Source organism: Lissotriton vulgaris, chromosome 1_1, assembly GCF_964263255.1.
Source record: "Lissotriton vulgaris chromosome 1_1, aLisVul1.2, whole genome shotgun sequence".
In the NCBI taxonomy this organism is placed as follows: Eukaryota; Metazoa; Chordata; class Amphibia; order Caudata; family Salamandridae; genus Lissotriton; species Lissotriton vulgaris.
The window spans coordinates 236,386,143-236,393,248 of record NC_141685.1 but is presented as its reverse complement, the minus strand read 5'-3'; the positions used below and the strand labels follow the sequence as shown (position 1 = coordinate 236,393,248).

General features: G+C 46.7%; 1 non-coding gene across 1 annotated transcript; it reads right to left on the bottom strand.

Annotated features, from left to right (window-relative positions):
• Nucleotides 1-6,759: 6,759 nt before the first annotated feature.
• Nucleotides 6,760-6,832, bottom strand: TRNAV-CAC (transfer RNA valine (anticodon CAC)). Its single transcript has one exon. It is a non-coding gene; the product is annotated as a tRNA-Val (tRNA).
• Between the last annotated feature and the right edge of the window lie 274 nt (nucleotides 6,833-7,106).

Sequence of the window (7,106 nt, the reverse complement as noted above, 5' to 3'; positions counted from 1 at the left end):
CACTCACACAGCCAAGGTGGCGGGTGTGCTGATGAAAGTTAAGGATCAGGTGGGGTGAAGGGAGGGTGCGTAGGGGGGTAAAAGAGGGGAAGATTGAGTGAGAATATGTGAGGGGAGAGAAAGTGAAGTGGAGAAAGGGGGAGGAAGAGGTTTAGAATGAGGAGAGGCGTGGGGGGGCAACGAGAGGAGCAAAGAGACCGTCATATGCATAGAAATTCGAGAGGGAGGGAAAAAGTGGGAAGAGTAGAGAGCATGCATGCATCGCTGAGATTGACAGACCAAGAGAGAACGTGAGAGGAAAGGACAGGGATAAAAACAAAGAAAAAGACAGTGAAATAGTGAGAGAGAAATAAAGATGAAGAAGGAATGAAGGCAAAAATGTACAAGAAAGCTTGCTGTGCCGCGACCTCGCTTAATTGTATGACAGCCAGAGGCTTGGATATAATGAAGCCGTCTTGAGGGAAGCAGTGGAGGTGGGAAGCAGGAGGGGTTCAATATACGATTAGACATAAAACACAAACAAAAAAACAACAAGACCGGGAGTGTTGCAGGCGCGCTGTAAGAAATGCAGCAGATGCAGCTGCCATCGAAACCTGACCAAAACCAGAGCCCCTGCGTGCCGCTACTGGCTCCCGAGAGCAAAACACTCTGAAAGTGAACATTTCCCTAAAAGCTGGGACATCCACACGCTTTTGGATAATTGTGTGCTGAAGTCAGATGCAAAGTCCAATAGCATGTAAGCACCACACGCATGTGCTTCTACTGAAGCTGAAGTGATTCCAAGAGGTCGATTTCCTCTGATAGCGCATGCGCGCTACCATAGGTTCGACCAAAAAAGGGACGAGAAGCGCTGATGACAGAATCTGCATGACTCAGACAAATGGCTTGCGATTCTACTTTTAAGCGTATGTGGAACATTCTGTGATTGGGAACCTATCCCACTTTGTGAAAATATTTTAATGTCAATGGGCCCGATTCACAGAACTAACTTAAGACTCAATCCTAAACTTACTACTATTTTGGTATTCACAGAATGAACTTACTACTTTTGGTTTTCACAGAAGTTAGGATTTTGTCTTAAGTCTGTCTTAAGTCTGTCTTAAGTTTGTCTTAAGCCTGTCTAAAGTCTGTCTTAAGTTTGTCTTAAGACAAACTTAAGACAAAATTCTAACTTCTGTGAATACCAAAAGTAGTATGTTCATTCTGTGAATGTCAAAAGTAGTAAGTGCATTCTGTGAATACCAAAATAGTAGTAAGTTTAGGATTGAGTCTTAAGTTCATTCTGTGAATCGGGCCCAATATCTCATATTAAACCTTAAATAAACATGTGTATCCATTGATTGTATTGAATAATGTAATAAGCTGTAACTGTGCAGGGAAATGCCAAACAAATACTGAAAATTGGGAAGCTGTGCTCTTTCTGGCTGCACTGGTGACTCCTCTCACTGACCCAATCCTCTGGGTATCCCCATCCTTTGCTTCTCCCCCCACAGTTCCCCTATTTTTTCCCCCACTTCGACCACTGCATACCTTGCTTAACAATTACGGGCAGCGCAATAATGCATCGCTTCAACATGAGGATGAAGCACTAAATTACTGGGTGAATGAAACTGTGGTGATTGTGTGTAACGTGCAGTCCACTGTCTCAAATCCACCTTGGTTATTCTGTTGCTCTTCATCCTTCCGAGGTCGATCAACCGAGTGCCACTAAAGTGGGAATATAATAGCACTTGGATAAACTGAGTGCCGCTAAAGGGTGATTATAACGGCCCATGAACAAACTGAGTGCCGCTAAAGTGGGGTTATAATGTCACTTGCAAAAACGGATTGCAAATAAATGGAATATGAATGGCACTTAAATAAATGGAATGCCTCTAAAGTGAGATTACATTGGCCTTTATAACCCCTATTTATATATATATTTATATATTATATATTCTTTTGTCAGGTAGTTTGAATTTTCTATAGGTAAGTACTTGATTTCAAGGAACTTAAAAAAAGTATTGAGCATAGCAGTTGAAATGTTAACTATGAAATGTGCTTTAATAAAAATAATAATACTGTGATGTATTAAGCGTGACAGCTACCCTCAACACAGGGGTGTCCCGGCGCTAGAAACACTAGGTGGCTGAGGCGTCAAAGGCAAGCGTGCATATTTTCGGGTCTACAGTGCTGCTGTCCTAAAAAGCCACGTCTTCAGGGATTTTTTAAATCTTCAGGGATTTGTGCTCTCAGACCGCCCCAGCTGTTCTGGGTTGAACTGTGGCTCTGCCTTACTTCTGAACCGTTCTACCTTTGGAAAGAAAGAGCAGCGCTGCAAAACCAGGGATCCTGTGGTCACGGATGAGGATTTCACCATTAGTCCAGTTGCTGCATTAGAACCACGTCACACAGACTTGGGCTTTGTGATACATTGATCAAAGTTCCCTATGATGGGTAATAACTCGCTATTAATGAGCATGCTGTAACATGTTCTACAGAAAAGGGCACACAGCTGGGTTCTTTGTTTTATTAAGGTGGGGAGGGCAAATCATGGCCAAGTCTATTAATATTTGCCCATTTAAATCATGTATTATGTAATTTTAAAAGTATTATTTATAGGCGCTTGTGTGCCATGGAAGGCAGCCCTCAACAGAACACCACACCATTAAACTACACTACATACCACTCCACAACTCAAAATACCATTCTACCTATTTACACTACAAAACACACAATCCCACTCCACATAATTCCAGTACACAATACCACATTATTACTATCCACATGATTCCACAGCACACCATACCACATAATTCCAATTCACAAATCCACTTCACACCACATTATCCTATGCCACACAATTACACAACTAACTAATCCAATCCAACCCGCATAATTCCACAACACACCACATACATACATCCATCTATAACACATTAGTAAAAAGAAAATGTCATTTTCAATGCCAACAAATGCGAGACATGTTGCATTTCCAATGCTTGTTTACATTGGTTGTACGGGGTCCAGAGCACCATTGCTACGTCACAGCGCTTTACACATGCAGATGTTCAATGCCAGCATCAGATTCTTGTTGTCACTCTGGATGAATTGATAACACATCAGTCTATCATTTATTCTGTATCTCTGTCAGATTGGATGGACACATATAGACCAGATACATTTCAATTCGTTTAGCTCCTATATTGAATACAATTCAGATTAGGCCAGGGCACGATTTTTAGGTCTCGCCTGTCGATGCGCATGCGCATCGAGCAAGCGAGACTATTGCGACTTATCCACTCTTTATCTACACTGCAAGGAATCGTGGCGATTCCTTGCAGTGCCCGTGACTTTTAAGGTCAATGCGCATGCGCATTGAGCTTATGCGCATGCGCATTGACCTTAAAAGCGCGTGCGCGTGCACGTCCGTCTTTGTTTACCCGCTCCGCCCCCTCCCGCCGTGTCGCATTTCTCCTCCCCCTCCCCTCTCTTCCTTCCGTCTAACGCCGTCTGCAAGCCTATTTTGTGTGCTCAATCCCCCCCCTCGCCTCGCACCAGACTCCCCCGCCGCTCGCCATATGCTCGCTCGTTCCCTCCCACTGGCAGCCTGTGGCCACTGCTGAGAAGCTTGTTTTAACTTTGACTACCATTCGCTCAGGCTGCACGCTCCCTATGATCCTTGAAGGGACAGTGTATACAGATCCGCCTCTCAGTCTTGCTCGCCTTCAACATTCATCCCCTCCCCCACCACAGAGCGCGTCTCGCGGCTGCATGTCTTGTTCCTCCTGACTTCCAGTTTACCTCTCCCAGTCCACAGATTGCATGCAGTGATTGCGGAGTCATGAAATGCATGCTACTTTGATCTATGACCTTTTTGAGGTGCTAATCAGGTCCCTTTTATCATTATACCTTGCTCATTAATCATATTTCCTGCCGCCCGTCAGGCTGCCAGAGGCCCCAGGCACGGTCTCCTGCTACGGTGTGCGCGCTTTCACTTTCTTTTTTGTCCTGAGTTTCGCCTCTCCTGGCAGGACACGCAAGCACACCACCAGGTAGGTTTGTCTGCGTGCAGAGACGCGGAGGCGAGGGGCAGTACATGCTGAAAGCGGTCGCCCATTATTTATTTTCATTTTCGTTACTGTGGTTACAATCTCGTCAACAACGTGGGTGCCGCAATTGAATCAAAAGTAAAGAAATAGGGGGAACATTGATTTCTATTTATTTACTTTTGATACAATTACAGCACCCCGCGCGGGTGACTTGATTGTAACAAAAAGTAATAAACTTATTTTCGTTTTCAGTACTTTTGTTACAATCGCATCACCCGTGCGAATGCTGTGATTGTAACAAAAGTACATAATTACTGCTGCTGGGCGGGGCTGCTGTCCTTAGGCCCAGCAGCTTAGTCGGAATTTGCAACCCCATTTAGTGCACATGTCAGACAGAGCTGGACTGAGCCTCAAGTCCTACTCGCTTCTGTATGAAGGCTCCTAGCTCCTGGCCCCCTGCTCTTCTTCTTAGCATTTCTTACAAGGTTTTTGCCATTCAAGTAAACTCAGACCTTTATGAATGCATCAGGGTTGGTGCTCTCCACCCTCTACCATTTTACCTACTCTCCCATCCATGTGCTAGTGCGCCCATCTCAAGGAGTCGGAGGGAGTGGTTTCTCTGCCGCTTCAGTGTGTCTATCATGGCTGGAGTCGGCGAATTCCGTGGGTGTGTTCTGTGTTTTTTAATTTTTTTTTAGATATTTTTAATCTGCCTATTCTGCTTTGCTTAAGGGTCAGTGAATTCCCTACAAGTATTCATCCTGTCCCGTCTTTAAGGAACCCATCCCTCTCTTGGTAGGCAGGGTTGCTCTGTGCCCACTTATGCCCCCCTCTTAAGTGGTGTAGGCTCCTTGTGACCCCCTTAGTCTATCTCTGCAGGGGTTCGGTAGAGGAGCGGCCCTTCTATCTCGAGGTCGGCTGAGTAACCCTCTGCCACATGAATCTGCCCACCTCTGTTGTCCGTGTAGTGCCTGCTCCTCCTCCGGTTTGCAGCACTGCACGCTCTCTTCATCCTCCTTTGGCGGTTGCTTGTCCTTGAAGGAATGACTTTGCTGATAACCCTGGATACTCTTTCTGTGGTTTTGCTTGAAAAGGTCTCCCAGCGATGCACCCCTCCCCCTCCACTCACCTGCCTCCCGGCAACAACTCAAACTTTGCTAGGCGGTGACAGACGATCTTAGAAACGGTTCAATAGTCACTTTTACGGCTACACACAAAGGGATTGTTCTATGCCGATCATATTTACTGGCCGTGCTGCTCCTGTGCACAGACCATGCAGTCCGTGGAGGATTTGGTGCTAGGAACAACGCATCGACTATTCTGTCCTTTTGCACAGGCCATCCAATCTGTGGTGAGCCGAAGGGCACCTCACCCAAGCAGTGCTGCCCTTGTGCACTGGAGGGTGGTGCAGAGTGTAGGACTGTACTTTTCTTGTACATAGGTCACATGGTCTACGTTTAAGGGTGGTAGGCCTGTGCACAGCAGTGACGAAACACAAAATGATGCCTTCTCCTGCTTCAAAGAATCACGCATTCCCAAAAGTGAGGCGGTCATTCCTTTTACATTAATCCACCTATATGATCTCTACAAAACACTACGTTTGCAACCTCTCTCACTCACCCTCACTCTCACTCACCCTCACTCTCACTCACCCTAACTCTCACTCACCCTCACTCACTCTCACTCACCCTCACTCACTCTCACTCACCCTCACTCTCACTCACCCTCACTCTCACTCACCCTCACCCTCACTCTCACTCACCCTCACTCTCACTCACCCTCACTCTCACTCACCCTCACTCTCACTCTCACTCACCCTCACTCACCCTCACTCACCCTCACTCTCACTCACCCTCACTCACCCTCACCCTCCCTCACTCACCCTCACTCTCACTCACCCTCACTCACTCTCACTCACCCTCACTCTCACTCACCCTCACTCTCACTCACCCTCACTCACCCTCACTCTCACTCACCCTCACTCTCACTCACCCTCACTCTCACTCACCCACCCTCACTCACCCTCACCCTCACTCACCTTCACCCTCACTCACCCTCAACCCCTCACCCTCACTCACCCTCAACCCCTCACCCTCAACCCCTCACCCTCACTCACCCTCAACCCCTCACCCTCACTCACCCTCAACCCCTCACCCTCAATCCCTCACCCACACTCACCCCCACTCACCCTCACTCACACTCACACTCACCCACCCTCACTCACCCTCACTCACCCTCACCCTCACTCACCCTCACCCTCAACCCCTCACCCTCACTCACCCTCAACCCCTCACCCACCCTCAACCCCTCACCCTCACTCACCCTCAACCCCTCACCCTCAACCCCTCACTCACCCTCACCCTCAACCCCTCAGCCTCACCCTCACTCACCCTCAACCCCTCACCCTCACTCACCCTCACTCACCCTCAACCTCATGCTAAAGATTTACAAAAAAACCCATAAACAATTCTAAAAGCACTAACTCTAATGCTGCGAGACCTATTGCATTTCTAATGCTTGTTACAAGGTGCTGTCTTTTGAAAAGCAGATTCATTGGCGTGTATGCCTCTCTCTGCTCTTCAGACATTAATAAGTGTTTAATACCAACAGTAAAAAGAAGTCACCTTCCAGTCGCCTTTGACAGATACTTTCTTTTGTCGATATATTCTTTAACTAGTCTTTTAAGTCTTAGTCAAAGATTGTCTATATTATTTTTTTCATAAAAAAGTGTTTCCGCCCGGTTTCGAACCGGGGACCTTTCGCGTGTGAGGCGAACGTGATAACCACTACACTACGGAAACTCACATAGGCCACGGACGTAGCCTTTCAAACCTCAAGAGAGTCAAGAGCAGTCTCGTGGCACACTGTCCTAATCTGTGCTTGCATTCATGAAGCGGCTTCAGAAATTATTCCCCAAATTTTTTAACTCTGTTTATTTACTGTCTCTTTTTGTGCTGTTGTCCTGCTCCGACCCTGGTGAAGCAAATCACTCACAACATACAAATATATTCTGACTTTTTATGATCAAGCTAACTGTCCGCTGTGACTCGTACACGGAGAAGGGGTTGGAGCCTA